Below are 22154 nucleotides of genomic sequence, written 5' to 3' on the forward strand. Positions count from 1 at the left end.
GAGGACTCAACCTCGCGGATCCAATCTTTGCGTATCCCAGTCAAATCGATATAATTCTCGAAGCTGACATCTACAGCAACGTCATTGGTCAAGGAGTTCGAAGAGGAACACCAGGAACACCAATCGCGCAAGAAACTCAGTTCGGTTGGGTCCTCTCCAGCTGCGTTTCAGCGGAAGCAGCAAGCCCCTCGTATGGCGCAGTCCAAGGCTTCCAATGCTCCCTTGATTACAAACTGCTCGATCTCGTGCAGCAGTTTTGGAAGCAGGAAAAAGTGTCGAAACCTTTGGCACTAACTTCCGAGGAAGAGCGTTGTGAGCAACTCTTTCGCGAAACGGTTTCTCGAACTGCGTCCGGTCGTTATGTAGTTCGGCTGCCGCTCAAGGACAATTCGGTGGAGCTCGGCAACTCGCGGAATCCCGCGTATCAAATGCTCCTTCGTTTGGAGAAACGGTTCGGTAGCGACGCGAAACTCAAGGAGGCTTATTCGAGCTTCCTTCGTGAATATCGTGAACTTGGGCACATGCGGCGCGCTATCAATGTACCTGAAGACAATTCTCGCGTGTTTTATCTTCCCCATCACGGTGTAGTTCGCGACAGCAGTTCAACAATAAAGTTGCGTGTCGTGTTCAACGGGTCTCAAAGAACCAACCTCGGACTCTCTCTCAATGACAATCTTCTCATCGGTCCAAAAGTGCAAACCGACCTCGCGGACGTTCTCTTACGCTGGCGACAATATCCAGCCGCGTTCTCATCAGACATCGTCAAGATGTACCGATAAATTTTGGTCCACAATGATGACCAAGATTTTCAGCGAATCCTCTGGAGGGAAGAACCAGAGCTACCGATTAAAGAATATCAACTGACTACGGTAACGTATGGTCTTGCAAGCGCTCCGTATCTCGCGATCCGTGTTCTACATCAACTCGTTCAGGACGAAGGTAAGCAGTATCCCTTTGCGAGCCACGTCATTCTCGAGAACACGTACGTCGACGACACCCTCTCAGGAGCAGAGGACGTTGATCAAGGTCGCGAGAAAATCAAAGAATTCAACCAATTGCTCAAGGCGGGCGGCTTGAAACTTCAAAAGTGGACTTCAAGCCACCAAGAAACTCTCGTTGACATTTCTCGAAACCATCAAGAGATCGCAATGCATCTGAATCTCGATCAAAGTCCATTCTTTCGGGCTCTCGGTCTTGCGTGGAGACCAGACATCGACGCGTTCGCGTTCTCTCCGCAAATTCATCAAACTCGGGACGATTTCACGAAACGAAAAGTTCTCTCACAAGCCGCACAGCTCTTTGATCCTCTCGGATGGCTCTCGCCGATCACGATCAGAGCCAAAATCTTTATGCAGGAATTGTGGGCACTCGGTTTCGACTGGGATGAGCCGCTCTTAGCTTCATTGTCCTCGCGATGGATTGAGTTTCTACAAGATCTTCAAGGCATCTCAGCTATCACCATCCCACGATGGATCAGGTTAAGTTCAGCATCTCTCGGGATAGAGATCCACGGTTTCGCGGACGCCTCTCAAAATGCATTAGGCGCAGTGATCTACGCGCAAACGTATATCAATACTCACGAAGTGCACGTTTCACTAGTGTGCGCGAAAACTAAAGTAGCGCCGCTAAAGAAGGTGACAATTCCTCGTTTCGAACTATGTGCTGCGAATCTTCTCGTCCGGTTGATGTGTCATGTGCAAAAGACTCTTAATTTCGAAAACACCCCGGTTTATCTGTGGACGGATTCCACAGTCGCGCTTGCGTGGATCAAAAGCCACCCATCGCGGTGGAAGGAATTCGTTCGTAATCGCGTAACGGAAATCCAAGAGTTCGCGCGCGCTCGTTGGTATCACATCTTGGGTTCTGAAAACCCCGCTGATCTTGCGTCTCGTGGTGCATCTTCGGAGCAACTCCAAAAATCAGAACTTTGGACCTTCGGACCATCCTGGCTCTCGAAGCCTTCTGTCAATTGGCCATCCTTATCTCCGCGACCGAAAGAAAACATTCATCTCGAGGAAAGAAAAGGGCTGTCGACGCACATCGCAACAGCTAAGCCGCTACAAATCTGGGATCTCGTCGATCGCTACTCAAAACTATCGACTCTCCTCAAAGTTACATTATTGTGTAAACGCGCAGCAAATCGGTTCCTCGCGAAGACGACATCGAATCGCGTAAACACGTCTATCACTGTCGGACCGATCTCTACTCTCGAATTGAGCGACGCCCAACTGTTTTGGACCAAGGTGACCCAGCAGGCGTACTTTGCAGAAGAAATTCGCCAAATCGAGACAAGCTCAAGTCTCACTCGAAGTCATCCACTATCGCGACTCACGCCGTTCATCGATTCGAACGGATTCCTCCGAGTCGGTGGTCGACTGAATCACTCATTGCTTTCGTATGACGAAAAGCACCCGTTCATCTTGCCTTGCGAATCATCGTTCTCCACATTGATCATCGATCATCATCATCGGTTGACGCTCCACGGAGGTCCGCAACTCACTCTCACTACAATCCGACAGCGGTACTGGATCCTGGGAGGAAGAGTACCGATCCGCATGTTCATACATCGTTGCGTTCCTTGTGCGCGTCATCGCGCCACCCTCAGCAGCCAACAGATGGGCCAACTCCCTCAGTCTCGAGTCACGCAATCAAGGCCGTTTCTTCACTCTGGCGTTGACTACGCTGGTCCATTCTCGATTCGAGCCTCCCGCGGAAGAGGAGCGAAATCATGCAAGGGATATATCGTTATCTTCATCTGCCTTACGATCCGGCTGTACATCTCGAACTAGTTTCGGACTACACGACGGCGGCATTCATCGCGGCGTACAAACGCTTCACAACTCGACGAGGAATTCGCGTCTCGATCGCAAGCGATTGTGGAACGAATCTCGTCGGCGCAGACTCAGAACTTCGCCGTCTTCTCACTGCATCGTCAAAGGAGTTCTCAGAAATCGCAAACATCCTCGCATCACACGGAACTCAGCGGCGGTTCAATCCTCCCTCCGCGCCTCATTTCGGTGGAAAATGGGAAGCCGGAGTGAAATCGGTCAAATTTCACCTCAAACGAGTCATCGGAGAAGCTACTCAAACGTTCGAGCAATTCGCGACGTTCCTCACGCAAGTAGAAGCCACGCTTAATTCTCGACCTCTTTGCGCTATCTCGGACGATCCACGGGATCCAAGTGCCTTGACTCCAGGACAATTTTTCTTCGGCTCAGCATTGAACACAATTCCTGAGCCGTCACTCATCGAGGTGCCAGTTTAACGGCTATCGCATTGGCAACACTCGCGTCAAATGCTGGAGCATTTTTGGAAACGGTGGAGTACGGAGTATCTTCAGTCCCTCCAAAACCTCTCGAAATGGCAGACTCATTGCGGGAACATCAAAATCGGATCCATCGTTCTCGTAAAAAACGAAAATCTACCTTCATCTGTGTGGCCCCTCGCGAAAGTGATCGAAGTGCATCCGGGAACCGACGTCCTCGTTCGCGTTGTGACCGTTGAAACGAAATCCGCTGTGTTAAAACGTCCAATCGTAAAATTGTGTGTGCTTCCAGTGTCCTCTTAAGACAATTATTGACTCTAAGAATGAATAACGCACGGCGGGCGGCATAATCTAATTTCGCGATCGTTACCGATAGCGAAGCGGGCGGTATGTTTCGGCAAAGTATCGAATAGGTAAATGTGTGTCTCGCGACACTCAAAATCGTTTTCGTACATGTACGCACACTCGCGTGCAATGTTTACTTGCCGTCTCTGCGTCAAATCTCGCCGCTTGCCCGTGTCGCAACTCAAAACCTATCAGCTGTATCTCATGTATTGTCTACTGTCTCGAAATCATGTATGTGTGTAATCTATGTGTTCTCTCGCTCTGTAAGCCATCAGTCTGTGTAACGTTCTCTTGCGATACGGTCTGTATCGCCGCATCAATAACAATCAAAATCTCGGCTATTGTTAATCATTATCCCTCTCCATCTCAACATTATTTCGTTTCATTTACACTCGTCCTCAATCACTAGCTCGCGGATACTATGTCGATGATCCATATCTTTTTGCCATCTCTCTAAACAGTTTGTACCATCGAGGAATCGTTTGTACCTGCTTGTACCAACGAATAATAGTTTGTACTAGTGGTCTAGTCAACAAGCACCGTTTTTTACGATTTTCCGTTACAATTCTCCTAAGCATATGGTTGAACCGTCATTCGATTCGAAATTGCGTGTTCGAACTTCACAAGAAAATTCAAGATGGGGAACAACAAAATGCAAAACATCAATAATTTTGGGAAAAAAAAAGATTTTGTTTTTCGCGAATATCTCGAAAACTATTGCACATGTTACGTCCTCCAGACCTTAGATTCTTTTCCCACACTACTACTTCTACCTTATACCATGTATTCATTTCTTATCACTTCACTGCTCAGATTCCATAACGCGTCAGCAGAATGCTCCCTCTACCCCTGCACTGCAGCCAGCCAGTCCTTCGCATGCTTCTCCCCATATACTAACTCTCAAGTCTTCACTCATTCAGACAACATTATATTCATCTCTCTCCCCTATTCCTTCCTCTCGTCTTCTCGTTACACTCTCCATATCTTCGAAAATAAATCAATTGTAGACGCAACATTCATATCCTCAATATAACTTTCTCTCGTTTCCTCTGATTCTTCGTAGTCTTCTGTAGTCGACGTGTGTAGAACCCGAAATAGGCAGTAATAACATCACGGCTGGGTGTGGATGCGGTCATCGATAGCCGCTCATCGTGATCACTATCACTCACCCCGTAACACACATATAGCAAATGTAAAAAAAATATTTTCAAGAAGCAGGAAATTTCCAACAAAAAACTCCGCACTCCCAAAACTCTACCACCAATATTTATAATTTGAATTTGAAGGTGAAGATAGGGCTGAAAACGGGCGATGTGACGACCATGCGCTCGGCACCATTCGCTCGTATTGACAACAAAATTCTTTTCAACCCAACAAATCACATCATACATCATACATCATACATAGTATTAAAGTTCGAAACACAATTTTGGATGTTCGGATGTTCGGATGTTCGGATGTTCGAAAAGTGACGTCACCGAAATTTTTTCTCCCATGACGTCATCGATCTATCGTAATCGTCGTCGACGAAAATAAGCTAGTAGAATCCCTTGGTTCAGAAACAACCGTGGAGTAGAGAAGACGTATGAGAATCGCGCTCCACAGATTTCGAGTACCAGGTCTACCTCGTGGATCCTCGTGCGCTCCGCTACCTGGTGAAACACGACTTCCAGGACAAGCGCTCCATAGTTCCTGCGCTCCAGGTTCGCTACCTGGTGTAACTCAACTTCCAGGGCAGGCGCTCCGTATTTTCTGCGTGCCACGTCCACTACCTGGTGAAACGTGACTTCTAGGACAAGCGCTCCGTATTTTCTGCACTCCAGGTCCTTGACTTTAGACCTTCAGGAATAATTTTCCGTAGTTCTGGCTGTCCAGGTCCTCCACCTGGTGGATCTCGACCTCCAAGTCTCGCACTCCGTAGTTCTGGTGAGTGTCCTTGTTAGTACCATTCACCTTCTGGTGAATGAACTTCCATGAGAAGCGCACCATAGTTTCTGCGTTACAGATCGTCTACATGGTGAATGTTGAACTTCCGGAGAAGCGCACTGTAGTTTTTGCGCCTCAGGTCCTTCACCTGGTGAATTTCGACCTCCAGGACCAGTGCTCCGTAGTTCCTGCGTTTCAAGTCCTTTACATGGTGAATTTCGACAGTAGATAAGCAAGGCGGGTTCTACACGCAGATTCCGGTTACCGACACTTACCGACCGAGCCGACCAGTCCGCCTATACATTCTCCCCAGACTCAAACCCTTTTCGGCTCCGCGCAGCCCAGACTCAAACCCTTTTCCGCGATGACGTCTCAGTCTGACGTACCGAAGGTCAAAACCGTGCAACCTTACCGACAGTTGTATCGATCGAGGGTCAAAATCATGCTGTTTTACCTACAATCTTACCGACAGTTGTATCGATCGAGGGTCAAAATCGTGCTGTTTTACCGACAATCTTACCGACCGAAGGTCTGTAGTGCTCGCCTGTCCCACGATAGGACTGCTGATGTGTAACATGAACCACTCCGAATTCCTTTCCCACGGTAGGACTGCTGACGTGTAACGTCAACCACCTCACATTCCTTTCCCACCTTATCAACCACGTGACATTCCAAAATTAATGGTTCCGAGAATTGTTTGTCTCAACGTCGCACCGAAATCCTTTGACCGCATACCGCTCGCCGTCGAAACTTGTCGAACGCATTGTTTTGTCTAACCACCTTATCAACCACGTGACATTCCAAAATTAATGGTTCCGAGAATTTGCTGATGTGTAACATGAACCACCCCACATTCCTTTACCACGGTAGGACTGCTGACGTGTAACGTCAACCACCTCACATTCCTTTCCCACCTTATCAACCGCGTGACATTCCAAAATTAATAGTTCCGAGAATTGTTTTTCACTTACTCGGTTTGATATCCAAGGTCGGCCGATAGTCGCGGTACAGAGCCTGCGGTGTCGGGTTACTATCGCTCTTGGAATGCCAAAAGGTGCGCGCGCATCCGTACAGCTGCCCTATAAAAAGGACGCTCATCACAGCAAACGATCATTACGTCACAAGCTGTCAAGCATACGTGAGGAAAGAGCTCAAGATGAAATCCGCGAAGTGTTTGAGATTGATCGATATTATGGAATCGGCGTTCAAGATTTTATCGGAAAAATCGTCGCCGACAGAGATTGCGAAATGGATTCGACTCGGAACCCAAAATATCAGGCTTTTGAATAGAATCTTACGCAACAACGCCTCAACGATCGGGGAGAAGACAAAAATTTTGACTACAATTGGAATTCTGAAATCGTTGACAGTCAAATTTCAACAATTGCAGAAAGTGGGTGACGGATTACGAAGCCGACGAAGAAGCGATCGAGTACGGTGGGAAGATTTGGAATCAGCTTTCGAGAGGAGAATTCGAACTGGATCCATCGTCAATTTGAAGCATAAAGATGTGGAGAGATTTCTAGAAGACGCAAAGGTACTAGCTGTGGCGAGACTGAAAAACGCTCTGAAGAAAGACGGGAGCTTGAAAGCCAACGTTATCCTGGCTTGTAAATTTGAACTTAGAAAAGTTGATCGCACGGTGGAAGAGATCAAATTTTTTAATACGAGAAATGAAATCATCCTCCAGACAACGGATATCAGCGAATGGTTCATCGAAAACGCGACGGAGCGTTTGTTGAAAAAGGTGGAAGATTTCCAGGAAAAGGATTCGGGCTGGTCGCTGACCGAAATAATCAATTTGACTGTGAATATCAACAAGTACGTGCCACTACGAGGTGGTGTCTTCACATACACCCCGTTACCTAAGCATATCAGTGATAAGAAGGCTGTAGTAAACATCAGAAACAACGACTCGTATTGCTTTCTTTGGTCGGTCACCGCAGCTCTGTTCCCAGCCGACAACAACCATCCTAACGCGACCAGCTCGTACCCACGTTTCAGCTCAGTGCTACGGTATGATGGTATAACGTTTCCTATGTCTCTAGACAAAAACACCATTTCAAAATTTGAGAAGCTTAACGACCTATCAATTAACGTTTATGGTATAGTCCAAGGTGATCGGAAAAAAAGTGAAATGGTACCGATTCACCTGAGTCAGACTGAGTCTGATAAACCTGTAATTCATCTTTTGGCGATAGAAACTGAAACCACTGACGATGACGATGATGATGAAATGGTAAATTATGAAAAAAATAGAATCTTTCATTTCACTTGTATTCGAAATCTGTCTCGATTGACAAGTTCTCAAATTTCCAAGCATAAACGTCAAACTTGGTTGTGCGATAGGTGTCTGTCTCATTTCAATTTCGAAAGATGTTTGTTGAAGCACCGAGCTGATTGCATGAATTTAAACAAAACCAAAGTTATTCTACCTACAGATGAGAAAAAAACACTGAAATTCAAAAATTTCAAGCACAAAGAAACCGTTCCATTCTGCATTTACGCGGATCTCGAATGTTTACTGCAACCCACACATGAAAGTTTTGGGGAAAATAGAACAATTTATCAGAAGCATCTTCCGTATAGTATAGCTTACTATCTACATTGCGCGTTTGACGATTCGCTTTCAAAATTCAAAATTAATCGTGGAGAAACTTGCATCCAATGGTTTGTGAACGAGTTAAAGGAATTGGCACTTTCGTTAGAGGGATATTACAAGACTGTTGTACCGATGGAACCACTAAATTTCAATCAGATCAACGAATTTGATTTGTCAGCGGTCTGTCATATTTGTGAAAAACCGTTTACTCTCACAGACGTGAAACATCGGGATCACTGTCATTATACAGGAAAGTACCGTGGTGCTGCTCACCGCAGCTGTAATCTAAATTACCAAAATTCGCACACCATCCCAGTGATATTCCACAATCTTTCGGGTTACGATTTGCATTTTCTGATCAAAGCTCTGGGTACGTCATTCGAAGGTACTGTTAAACTATTACCTGTCAACAAAGAAAAGTACATTTCCTTCACTGAATTCGTTAAGGGAACGGATGTAACGTTCCGTTTCATAGATTCGTACCGTTTCATGCCTAGCAGTCTCGATAAATTATCATCGTATCTGGACGATTGTCGAAAAACAATAACACGTAAATTCTGCAGTAGCTTGAACAAATTTCGTTTATTGACTAGGAAAGGTGTCTTCCCGTACGAATACATAGACAGTTGGGAGAAGCTCGAGGAGAAACATTTACCAGCCAAAGAACAGTTTTATTCAAAATTGAACGACCGGAATATATCGGACGACGATTACGCGCATGCGTGCGACGTATGGCAAACTTTTAACGTCCAAACTTTGGGAGAGTATTCGGACTTGTATTTACAGACGGACGTGTTTTTACTGGCTGACGTTTTTCAAAATTTTCGACAGAGCTGTTGGACGACGTACAAACTGGACCCGTTACATTACTACACAGCGCCCGGTCTGTCGTTTGATGCAATGTTAAAATGTACAGGCATCGAACTCGAGCTTCTCACCGACATAGACATGGTTATGTTTATCGAAAAAGGTATTCGTGGTGGTGTATCACAGTGTTCGAACAGATATGCAAAGGCCAACAACAGGTACATGGGAGAGAAATTCGATCCTGAGATCGAAGAATCTTATCTCATGTACTTTGACGTTAATAATTTGTACGGTGCAGCTATGAGCTTTGCTCTGCCATACAGTTCCTTCGAATGGGTATCAGACTTCAGACAATGCGACGTTCTTACCATCTCGGACGATGCAGAGTTTGGTTACGTGCTGGAGGTAGATTTGGAATATCCTGCGGAACTGCATGAAACTCATAAGGATTTACCATTGTGTCCGGAGCACTATGTACCTCCGATTTCGACCAATAAACAGCCAAAATTGACGCCCACGCTATTTTCCAAGAAAAACTACGTTGTTCACTACCGCGTTCTGAAACAATGTTTACAATTAGGTTTAAAATTACTCAAAATTCATAGAGTTCTCAAATTCAAGCAAACTCCGTGGCTGAAAAAATATATAGATTTAAATACCGATTTGCGAAAAAAATCTGACGACGAATTTGAGAAAAATTTTTACAAGCTAATGAACAACGCAGTTTTTGGCAAAACTATGGAAAACGTGCGAAAGTACAGAGATGTTCGATTGATCACCGAATGGGATGGACGGTACGGTGCGAGAGCTACCATAGCCAAGCCTAATTTTCACAGCTGCACCGTGTTCGACAAAGAGATGGTTATCGTTGAAATGAATAAGATGAAAGTTAAGTTGAATAAACCATCGTATGCAGGTTTCTCCATTATGGATCTGGCTAAAACATACATCTACGATTTTCATTATAATTACATTAAACAGAAATTCGGCAACTTGGCAAAATTAATGTACACAGATACAGACAGTTTGATTTACAATTTTACCGTCCCCGACATATACGAACATATGAAGGAGGACTTGCATAAATTTGACACGTCGGATTATCCTCTTGACAACGCTTATGGAATGCCTCTAGCGAACAAAAAAGTTCTCGGTTTGATGAAAGACGAGAACAACGGCAAAATCATGCTCGAATTTGTAGGGTTACGAGCTAAACTGTACGCATTCCGAGTCATGGGAGATGAGACAGACACTAAACGTGCCAAAGGAGTCAGAGGATCAGCGTTAAGAAAAATAACCTTTGACGATTATTTGGACTGTGCGTTGAAACGTGAAAATCTATCCTCAAATCAGCATTTGATCATGAGTCGAAAGCACGAGGTATACACCGTAGAACAGCAGAAAGTAGCACTGAAATGGAATGACGACAAGCGGATCGTGTTTCAAAATACAACCGACACGCTTCCGTGGGGCTACAAGCCTACACCTTAGCTTTATAACTGTACCATGTCTGTCGATTGTCTAAAAAAGACGCATACTTGTTGTGTGTATCGGATATAAAATAAAGAGGGACATACGTTTTTACAAAAAAAATTCATTTATTAAAATGTTACATGTCCGATTCGTTTATCCTACTGTTGTGTGTATTGTCAAAACCTAACCACTTAACGTATATTTTTCTTCCACGCTTCTTGAGCACCTTCTCCACCAGATAGATATCCGGATGCTTAACCTTGAGGAGCTCTTGTTCGTAGAAACCACCAGCGATGGGTTGATCTCGGTAGTCTTTGAGCTTGTACGTCACATGATGAGTATTTTCCACTCGACTTATCGTGAATATTTCGGTCGTCCAATTGGGAGTGTAACCTTTCTCGAAGACATTTTTGAATTTGCTGATTCGAACTTTGTCGCCGGATTTGAACTTTGCCGATACGGTAGGTATCGCTCGAAGCCCTCCGTACGCCTGACGTAACAACAGCCTCTCGTTTGCAACGGTGACATCCGACGGTTTCATTCTTATGGTTCGGTGTTTGACGTTGTTGTAAGCCGAAACCAAATCGGATAAGATATCGAGCCACTTGTAGCTTCCTTGCATGCTGAACCGTGTCCACATTTTACCTTTCAGCGTGCGATTGAAACGTTCACAGATCGAAGCCTTCAAATTACTGTACGTGGAGTAAAGTTTGATTCCGTAGCGTGTCATAAGCGATTCGAATTTCGAGTTGTAAAATTCCGTTCCTCTGTCGACGTGTAAATTTTTCGGTACCCGTCCTTGGACAAGCACAGATTCCATTGCCTTCGTAACATCATCTCCAGACTTGCTCTTTATCGGTACAGCCCACGCATACTTTGAAAAGATATCAATGACTGTGAGCATGTACTTGTAGCCTTTGTTTTGTCCAGCGTACGACGTCATATCAACAAGATCCGCCTGCCAGGTCTCGTCGATGCCGCGCACGTCTACACGTCGACGCGGGTAATTCCGGCGTGCAGGCTTATGCAGTTCCGTCACCAGTGCTTGCTTTTCCTCGTTCATATTCCAACGCTATTAGTCTGGTGTCCAATTTGGAAATAATTTCCGCGTTTCGAATCGACAAGTCTCTGCCTGTTTTAAAGTCTGTGTAGAAGGTATCCAAGGCTTTCTCCGTGGTGATCTCCAAAGCTTTGATCATTTGATCGAGGTTGTCGATTCGTTTTTGCAGCACGCTGAATTTTCGTCTCAAGGTTTTTAAAGTTACAGCATTGTTCGGCTCTGCGGGATCCGCGACGTTGCACAGTCTCTTGTTCCGTATATCGTAATGCCCGTCCGCTGTTATTTGAAACCCGACACCCGGAGGACCGCGAGTGTTCGCGGTCGTGTTTTTATTCAGCTGACGTCCAAACACGTCGACGCTCATCTCGGTAATGAATGCAAAAATGACGGGAGCTGCTTAATAAATGATTCCTGCTTCGCGTAGCTCTTCGATAATGGAGATTATTTCGTTATTGTGACTCGGATTTCCCGCTGCCTGAGATGCCAGGAGTAAACGAAGACGCTCCACCAACTCGTTTGGATCATCCCAGAAGACGTATTCCGTTTCAACACCTTGTCGAGTGATCATAGCTTGCGGAAGTAGACCTTTACCCTTTCGGCGAGGTGACGGAGAATAATCCATTAATTCGGAAATGACATTTCTAAATTTGTAACTGTTATCGTTTCGAACAGCCCCGTCGGATGAGTAATACTTCTTATGCGCGTTCGTTGCGAGGATTATGTTTTTAAAATTTTCCCGATCTCCGGCGCTCACGGAAGAACCGTCGGGCTTCTTTTTGAACAAAAGTTCCAGCAAACCCTTCGTTCTCGGGTAACGCGTGTCGCCAATACGAACGTAGTCACTCTCAAAAGATATCAACGAATCACCGATCATCAGTCCGTTTGAGAGGTTGCGTACACCGTACACGTTGTCCAATTCGCCTTTTGTCTTCGCATCTCTCATCAGTGCAAAATACTCGTCCTCGACCGGTGTTTCTACGACTGTTTCATCCCCCGCCGAAGCAAAGGAATCGTCCATTTCCGAGACAGTTTCATTTTTCGTTTCATTTTTCATCTCCTTTATTTCTTCTTTAATTTCTTCCACCTCTTGTTTGACAGGTTTGGTGTCTTTTGTAACATTCACCAGTTCTTGCAACGGAGTCACTACTGGTTTGAAAACGTCACTCAATTTCTGAGTCGTAGATTCCCTGCTCGACTTGAGCAATCTGTGTTTTCGACGGATCGCAGCACTTGCTTGAGCGATCTGATGTAGGACATCTTTTTGCTTGGAAATTTCAGAGCTCTGCATGTTGACGCAACTGAGTCTGCAGCGCTACTGCGTCTCTCGCTCGAAAACGGTAAATTTTATTCCTTTTCCAGGCTAACAAAAGAATCGAATCCCCTCCTGTATCGTCCTTCGTTGAGCTCACTGTCTTTGTCGATCACCAGAAACCCGTACTTCTCACCGTTCCAGCATGCAGAGCACACACTTTTAAACTCTGTGTAAGACATATCGGTGTTCACATGATCGTTGTATACGTGTCTCAGGTTCATATCGTCTTGTTTGAATAACACGAGTAAGTTTACGTTGTCGCGCACGAGATGTTTGGGAATACGCGCGTACGTCTGACAGAGATAGAAACAGTCAACGTCGTGATGTCTACCCATGCAAAAGTAGGCTCTAATATTGTCCTGCTTCTCGCACGCTACATCGTCAAATATGATTATTGAGTTGGGCCGTGCTTCTTCCGGTGGAATCACTTGCTCACGCTCGGTAAACGCAAAATACTCCGTACTCTTAACATGGTCCAGCAATTGCTTCAACAATCGGTATTTAGGTTGGTTGAGAGATTTCGAGTAGATGTAGATATTTTCAAATCTGAGTCCGTTGGGATGGGTTATAAGTGTGAGCAACGCATTAGTTTTACCACAATTCGACGGTCCACAGAATATCGCACGTACACTGTTCGGGAGTAATTCACCGTGGCGTTTGTGCTTTTCGACATTTTGCTCCGAAAGTTTGTCAAAATTGATCACGGGAAGCTTGGTAGGTTGTTCCTCAAACCGCATCTCGGACATGACTGATCGGATTTGCTATAAATACCCCGTTTTAAAGCACTTTTCTTCAATCAACGCACGAACATGATCGCGTACAGAGGTAAACGAAGCAGCAGCAGCAGGCGGCAACATCGTGGCAAGGGTCTGGTGAATAGAATCATCAACAAACTTCCGATCGAGTTGCATGTTCCCGGTTACCAATACTGCGGTCCCGGTACGAAGTTGACGAAAAGACTCGCGAGAGGCGATTCCGGTATCAATCCTCTCGATGCAGCGTGTAAGGAACACGATATAGCGTATTCGAAAAATCGTGAGAACCTTGAGGTTAGAAACGAGGCTGATAGGGTGTTGGCTGAGAAAGCTTGGAAACTGGTTCTCGCAAAGGACGCAAATTTGGGTGAGAAGGCAGCCGCTTGGGCAGTAGCTAATACAATGAAAGTAAAATCAAAACTCGGAATGGGAATGCGAAAGTCAAAAAAAAATGTGACCTTGAGAAAAATTGTAAATGCTGCAAAACGTTCTATGGTTCCAAGCAACGATGCAAAAGTAGCTATCGAATCTGCGCTGAAGGGAGCTGAAAACGCCGTTAAAAAAGCGGGTGGTAAATGTAAAGTGCGAACACCTCGCGTCCTACCGGTACCTTCGAAAGTCGGTGGTTTTCTACCGTTTCTGATTCCTATTTTTGCCGGTCTCAGCGCTACGGGTGCGTTAGCCGGTGGTGCGGCCGGTAAAGCAAAAGCTGTGAACGATGCGAGCGCGGCTAAACGAGAATTGGAGGAAAGCAAACGACACAACAAAACTATGGAAGCTATCGCGTTGGGCAAAGGGCTTCACATGAAACCGTACAGAACAGGTCTTGGTCTCCATCTTTCAAAAAACTAGATGCGACGCTACCACGTCGAGCGTTGACTGATTGGGACTTGTTGAAATATGCAAAAATCTTGAGGGTTCCGCATTTTCGCGGTGTTTTCATGCGAAACGAAATGCCCGAAAACGGTCCACGAAAAAACGAGTCAGCTATAATCAACCTTGACGACAAAGACGGTCCGGGAACACACTGGGTTGCGTACAAGAAACGCGACAATAATATCGATTACTTTGACAGTTTCGGCAACCTTCAACCACCCTCGGACCTCATAAAATACCTCGGCGTTGGTAGCGTCAAATACAATCATGAGAGGTACCAGGATTACGATACATTTGAATGCGGACACTTGTGTCTGAAATTTCTAAGTGGCGAGCTATATAAACATGGTGCGTGATTCGTCAAAGTCAGTCTACCACTCGCAGTCATGGATGATTCGTTAACGTTAACGATTTCGGGAACCTCTTCGATACTCGAGGCACAATATTTCCCACCGATCGAACTTGCTCGTGATAAAAGTTATGCTCTTGGCTTGGTAGAGCTGTTAACCTTTAATTCGATTCCCAACGTTGATGTCGGTCACAATAAAATTTACGTAGCTGACAAAGTAATCACCATACCTACCGGCAGCTACGAGATCGAGGACATAGAGAAGTATCTTCAAAACGTGCTAAGAAATACAGATATCAGGCTCGCCATCAAACCCAACAATAATACATTACGCAGCGAAATCACATGCAACCACACGATCAACTTTGAGCCGAATGATTCCATTGCTCAACTTTTGGGATTTACACCACGTGTACTGAAGGTTGACAAAACTCACGAATCGGACGTGCCTGTAACTATACTCAAGGTCAACGCGTTGCGAGTCGAGTGTAGCATTACAACGGGCGCCTACGTCAATGGACACAAAGTACACACTATTCACGAGTTTTTCCCGACCGTCCCACCAGGATATAAGATCGTGGAAGTACCGTCGCACGTCATTTACCTTCCGATCACCGTCAAGACCATAGATCACGTTCAGCTCCGGTTAGTGGATCAAGACGGAGACCTGGTTAATTTTCGTGGAGAAGTTATCACTGTGAGACTACACATCAAATCGCAATAAACGATGGGAATCGTATATAACAGACTGTCAAAGAGTAGGTATATCAGTAAGTCGACATGCCCCGATCAAGTCAGTCGTCGTTCGATTCCCGAACCGCTAACACCTCGAAACGTGGAGTTCCTGATAGCTCTGGGTCTGAAACTGACACCTTTTGGAAGAGGAATTTCCGACAAATAAAAATCCGATTTTGCTTTTTTATCATCTGCTACGTGCCATGGAGGAGGAAATCTTGAGCATTCAAACACCAGTCGTCTTTGACGAATCCGTTGCGCATTACGAGATTCACGCTCACAAACCTTACGCCTCGTCAACTTTCAACAACAGCGATGAAATTCGAATCACCGTTCAGCATCAGGATTTATGCATATTACCCAGCAAAAGTTCGGTACATATCCACGGACGACTCCTCAAACCTGATGGTACAGCTACTGTGAACACACAGCTCGTAAACAACGCCATCTGTCATCTGTTTGAAGAAATTCGCTACGAAATTAACGCAGTTGAGGTTGATAGAAGCAAGAACGTTGGCTTGACAAGTCTCATGAAGGGTTACGCTTCCCTGCACCCTGGTCAAACTTGGCTGATGGAGAACGCTGGATGGCTCGATGTAGAAGAGAAGAAAAAATTAACCGATGCCGATGGTAACTTTGACGTACTGATACCGCTCAGCATGATATTGGGTTTCGCCGAAGACTACCGCAAGATCGTTGTCAACGCTAAACATGAGTTAATTTTGACGAGATCAAAAACTGACGTCAACGCCACCATGCAGACTCAGGAGGAGGAATTCAAAATCACGATCAATGCAGTGGAATGGCTAATACCGTATTTGAAACTCGCGGATCAGAAAAAAGTTGACCTACTAAATTTCATTCAGAGAGATCCGCCTGTTTCGATGAGCTTCCGCAGTTGGGAATTGTACGAATATCCCTTACTTCCCACAACATCGAAACACGTTTGGACTGTGAAAACTTCCACTCAGCTTGAAAAACCTCGGTACGTCATTTTGAGTTTCCAAACAAGTAGAAAGAACAAGACCGGCAAGAACGCAAGTCATTTCGATCATTGCAATATCACGGACGTCAAGCTATTCTTAAACTCTCAATCTTATCCGTACGGTAACCTGAACCTCAACATGAGTCGTAATCTCTACGCGCTCCTGTACGAGATGTACGCAAACTTCCAAGCTACCTACTACGACAAGAACCCCGAGCCGTTGCTGACAAAGAGTGAATTCCTTCGAGACGTCCCCTTATTCGTTATCGACTGTTCGAAACAAAACGAATCTTTGAAGTACGGACCCGTCGACATCCGTCTTGAATTTGAAGCTAAAGCCAACTTTCCCGCTGAAACATCGGCGTACTGCTTGATCGTTCACGATCGTATTGTCGAATACAACCCGCTCAGTGGTGGGGTGAAAAAGTTGGTATAAAAGCTGACCCGTTTCCACCATCTCGCACAGTTCAAAGATGGAGCTCATCGTTGACGTACAAGGCTTTCGTAGACCTCTCAACAACACCTTCACGTTAAAAGAATTGGCTGTAATTTCAATCTACTCGGAAGCATCTCCTTCAGTGTTTTTCTTCAAACCACCTTACAAATGGAATTTACTGGACGTCAAATATAAAAGCCAAAATTCTTGGTTAGAACGCGATTTTCACGGCTTACGTTGGAGCTGTGGAACCGTACCTTTTGAGGAAGTTGAGCGGACCATTCAAGACAGGCTGTGCAAAGCTCAAACCGTGTACGTAAAAGGAGAAGAAAAACGAGATTGGTTGCTCAAGATCGTTCCGAAAGTTGAAATCATCGATATGTTGGACTTTGACTGCCCGTCGCTTGAAACCCTGCAAAAAACTTCAGCTCTGAGATGCGACCTTCACACCATACCCAACGCAATCTGTGCAGCACGAAACGTTTGCATACTCCAGAATTGGCTACAAAATCATCGTACTGTCCGGATGGCGAGGCTGTACGATTTGTGTTACTGCGCAGAAGCGTCTACAAGAACGGTCCCGCATTCCTGGCGAATATATCACCCTGGTCATGACACTGTTGAACAGAATTATTGTACTATTTTTTGTGAAGTAATTGTCAACCGTACTCTAAAAATTGTACTCAATAAAACTTTTAAAGAATATTCATGAAATAATTTTATACCTTCACCTTAGCTCTTAAGAGAGAATTTTTTTCAGAAGCTTATGTAAGATTCGACCTTGCTCTCCATCCTTGACCGAGCTGTACTCAAACCGAGTTTTGCATTCCTAGAGCGATAGTAACCCAACACCGCAGGCTCTGTACCGCGGCTATCGGCCGACCTTGCACTCCGGTCTGAACCCGTCCAAATACTCATCGTAGAGTTGCAGCTCGAAACCCTCCGTCGTTGCTTAGTGGTGTTCGGACATTTTCTTAGATTTTGAGACTTAATTCTAGATACAAAACGTACGTAGGATTAAAGGTATACAGGATGGATAAATGAAAAAATATTCATAATTTCAATCTTTTTTGTTTATTATACGTAAGACTTACACACAGAACATTGTTTGAACCGTGGATGAATTTTGTGGAAGTAGAGGGGGATCGCATAGTTATAGGGCAGCTGTACGGATGCGCGCGCACCTTTTGACATTACAAGAGCGATAGTAACCCGACACCGCAGGCTCTGTACCGCGACTAATTCTCGGAACCATTAATTTTGGAATGTCATGTGGTTGATAAGGTGGGAAAGGAATGTGAGGTGGTTGACGTTACACGTCAGCAGTCCTACCGTGGGAAAGGAATTCGGAGTGGTTCATGTTACACATCAGCAGTCCTATCGTGGGACAGGCGAACACTACAGACCTTCGGTCGGTAAGATTGTCGGTAAAACAGCACGATTTTGACCCTTGATCGATACAACTGTCGGTAAGATTGTAGGTAAGACAGCACGATTTTGACCCTCGATCGATACAACTGTCGGTAAGGTTGCACGGTTTTGACCTTCGGTACGTCAGACTGTGACGTCATCGCGGAAAAGGGTTTGAGTCTGGGCTGCGCGGAGCGGAAAAGGGTTTGAGTCTGGGGAGAATGTATAGGCGGACTGGTCGGCTCGGTCGGTAAGTGTCGGTAACCGGAATCTGCGTGTAGAACCCGCCTTGCTTATCTACTTTCGACCTCCAGGACGAGTGTTTCGTAGTTCCTGCTCAGTGCAGTGAGCTCTGATGGCGTGAGGTATCTCATTGATCTCATAACATCTGGTAAAACACTGATAACGAGTAAGCAAGTGCAGCGAACGCACGAGCACAAAATCCAGGTACACTAGGCATCCGACCCCGAGCAAGCCATAGCGAGCGAGAGTTTTACAGCTAGTATGAATAATAAGGAACCAAAAGTTCAGGTACCATTTAAGATACATGAATGAACAATGATATGTGGAAAAAAAAATTCTTCCACAATTTTTCAATTAATTATGCTCTTGGTAATCAAGTCATTCTTACAATTAGTGGATCAACATTAAAACCCCTATAATTTTCACACTAAAAACCTGAAAATTGTTCAAACGTCTGGAATTCATTCTTTAGAGGGTTTGAAAGAGATCCCCGTTTATAAACTTTTTTAATTTAGATTTTTCATGTTTTAATCAAGAATTTAAGGAATGAATATGTTAAAAAATCAAATAGCGCTACCAGCAGTAACCTTTTGATTTCAGCTCCTGTCCATTGAATTGTATCTTTTGTTACAAAAATTTTTCCATGCTTCTTCATAAATAAATGCCGATGTCCTTGTATTTTTAATAGTTTCTGAGATATTTCAATTTCAAAGGTGGAAAAAAATGTTGACAACCTTTTCAAATAAATAAACGGGGATGTCATTGCCGTATTTGCAATAGGTTATAAGCATTTTGATTTGAAAGTCGGAAAGAAATTTTCGCATATTTTTTTATAAATAAATGAAAATAATTCAATAAATAATCAAGTTCGAGCTTCGACTCAAAGCTCACTTCATTTACTACTTAATAGTGTATAAAAACGATTGTGAGTGATAAATAACCCAAAAAAATGGCAACTTCGTAGACATGAGAATATTTGAAATTATGTGGTAAATAGGAAAAAAATATTTTCATCAAAAAGTCAGAATGGTTGTTTTGATTTTTTTTCTTTATTCTCGAAAAAAAATATAGCACGGATGTTCAGTTGTTTATAATAGATTGTTTATAACACGGAATTTCTTTTAAACCCTTTGAAGAATGGATTCCCGAAGTTGTAAAAATTTTCGCATTTTTAGTTTCAAACCGAAAGAGGTTTTTGTGTTGATTTACAAGTTGTGAAAATGACTTGATTAACAAGAGCATGATTAATCGAAAAAATGCAAATTTTTTTTTCTACAGATTATCGTTCATTTGTGTTTCTAAATGGTACATGAACTTTTTTGTTCCTTGACATTCATATTTAATGGGTTAAAAAAATCTTCTTGTGAATATCAGCGAATCGTGCCAAGAGCACGGTCGTCACGTCACCCGTTTTCAGCCCTATCTTCATATCTAGATTGAAATTATAAATATTGGTGGTAGAGTTTCGGGGACTTTTTGTTGGAAATTTCCTGCTCTTTAAGAATCTCTTTTTACATTTGCTACATGTGCAACAGTTTACGAAATATTCACGAAAAGAAAGGTGCCTGTTGAGTAGACTACTAGTACAAACGATTACTCGTTGGTACAAACATGCAAAAACGATTTATCGCTGTTACAAACAGGTACAATCTATATCATCGTTGATATAAGCTAGTACAAACGATTACTCGTCGGTACAAATGGGTACAAAGAATTTATCGGTGATACAAGCACGTACAAACGATATAATCGTCGGTACAAGCTAGTACAAATGATTACTTGTTCGTACAAGCAGGTACAAACGATATCTTGGTGGTACAAGCAGGTACAAATGATATACCCTTCGATACATATTAGTAAAAACAAGAATAAAAAATCGAAAAAAAATTTTTTTCTCAAAATAACATTGGTAAAAACGAGTGCAGACGATTCTCTTCACAATGGCATCAACGCAAATTCTATATTTTAACATGAGTTGCGGACCAATTTTTCTTCCCCCATATTTTTTCCCCCTTCAGGTACAAACGAAATTTGAGATAGTACAAGACGGTACACACCGACTACAATCGATGAAAACAAAAAATAAATACCTTACCGTTCCGCGGGTTGCCAACTTCACATCTTAGGTCTCCTGCGCACCTCTATTTACACTCCTTGTGGTTCGTCCGCCATATCGCGCCGCTGTGGTCAGTCTGACAATTCCTCGTCTGTGTGCCGCGAGCATGGCTATGCCTGCTAACTCTGTATGTGTGTCGTCGCTGCTTTCGAGTTAATTATTAATTGTTAGTCGTCGTACCGCTTATATGTACGGCTCAGCTGGTGGCTTTTGGGTAGGCCGTCCAGCTGACCGTTACATATGCAGCCGGTACCTTAATACAGCATAGGCGGCGCGTATGCAACCTCGATTTGATAAGATGTCATGTAGAGCCGATCCCGCGACTAATCGTTAAATCAAGGTCCATGTGTACCTCACTTCCAGGTGTAAATCTCGAATAGAGTAAATAGGTATTTTCTAGTATTGTCCAGAAGTTTACAGCATAACTAAGTCAAAGCTAGCTTCTCTGGTGTAACTGCTTCAAAAGGGAGCTATGAATTGCTCAAGTACTGGTTTATTAAAAAATAAAAAGATTTTACGATAGCTCCCTTCGCAATGAAAAGAAAAAAAAAATCTGCCAGACAGGTGAATAAGGCAAAAGAAAATCCAACAGAACTTCACTCTCAAAATGATCGTTTCGAAGTTACGGCCTACCAAACTACTAGTAGAGCGAAAAACGGACTTCACGTTGGTCTGAGAGAAACACGTCGGAAAACATTTTTTTTAGCGTTACTTTTTACTACCATAAAAAGGGTCTATCAATCGGTCCGAAAAAGTTTCGCGATAATCTTGAAAACGGCTTGATGAAAAATCTGAAACTAACATAACTTGGCAACTAAATAAAAAGAGTATGAAAAGATGTTGAAAAAAAAAAAACAAATTCATGACATTTTTTAAAAACAGGATTGTCGGTCAAAGATTCAAATTCGATTTATGTTCGATAGAACCGTAAGTTTAAGTCAAACAGTCCATGACAATTTTTCATACACATTTGTGGTTGTAAAATCCTGAAAGTGACAGATTTTTTCATTGCGCTGCTTCCACATCATCGCAGGAGTTCGTTGGACAAATCGACAGACCAATATCTAGACTTACATTTCTCTTAGAACCTGTTTTTAAAACTCTAGAGGTTAGATAATGTGAAGATTTGTTGAAATTATAAAAAGGGAGTCTTGACCGAAACAAATACTCTTCTTATGTTATCATGGGCGATAAAAAGTGAAAACAGAAAATGAAGTCACTGAATAATTCAATAAGAGTAAAAAAAATCCAATAACAGTATTTATTTCTCAAATATTCGTATATCTTGAAATTCACCATTAATACCGTTCAGCGTAATACCTAGTTATAAACTTTGTTGCGAAAATTTAATAAGAAGGTGATACTTTCCAGGAAGTTGAAAGTTGAACGATGTCGGATAAAAGCAAAATTTTGAAACATTTTTTGTTATCTATGAAATGCCCTTCTCTTATTAAACGTG

General features: G+C 43.7%; 1 protein-coding gene across 2 annotated transcripts in view; it reads left to right on the plus strand.

The window, feature by feature from the left end:
* Nucleotides 1-22154, plus strand: part of LOC124309248 (regulating synaptic membrane exocytosis protein 1) — a 1429783-nt gene that overhangs the window by 959111 nt on the left and 448518 nt on the right. The gene's annotated exons all lie outside the window — the stretch shown is intronic.

Source organism: Neodiprion virginianus, chromosome 7 (assembly GCF_021901495.1).
Source record: "Neodiprion virginianus isolate iyNeoVirg1 chromosome 7, iyNeoVirg1.1, whole genome shotgun sequence".
NCBI classification, from domain to species: domain Eukaryota; kingdom Metazoa; phylum Arthropoda; class Insecta; order Hymenoptera; family Diprionidae; genus Neodiprion; species Neodiprion virginianus.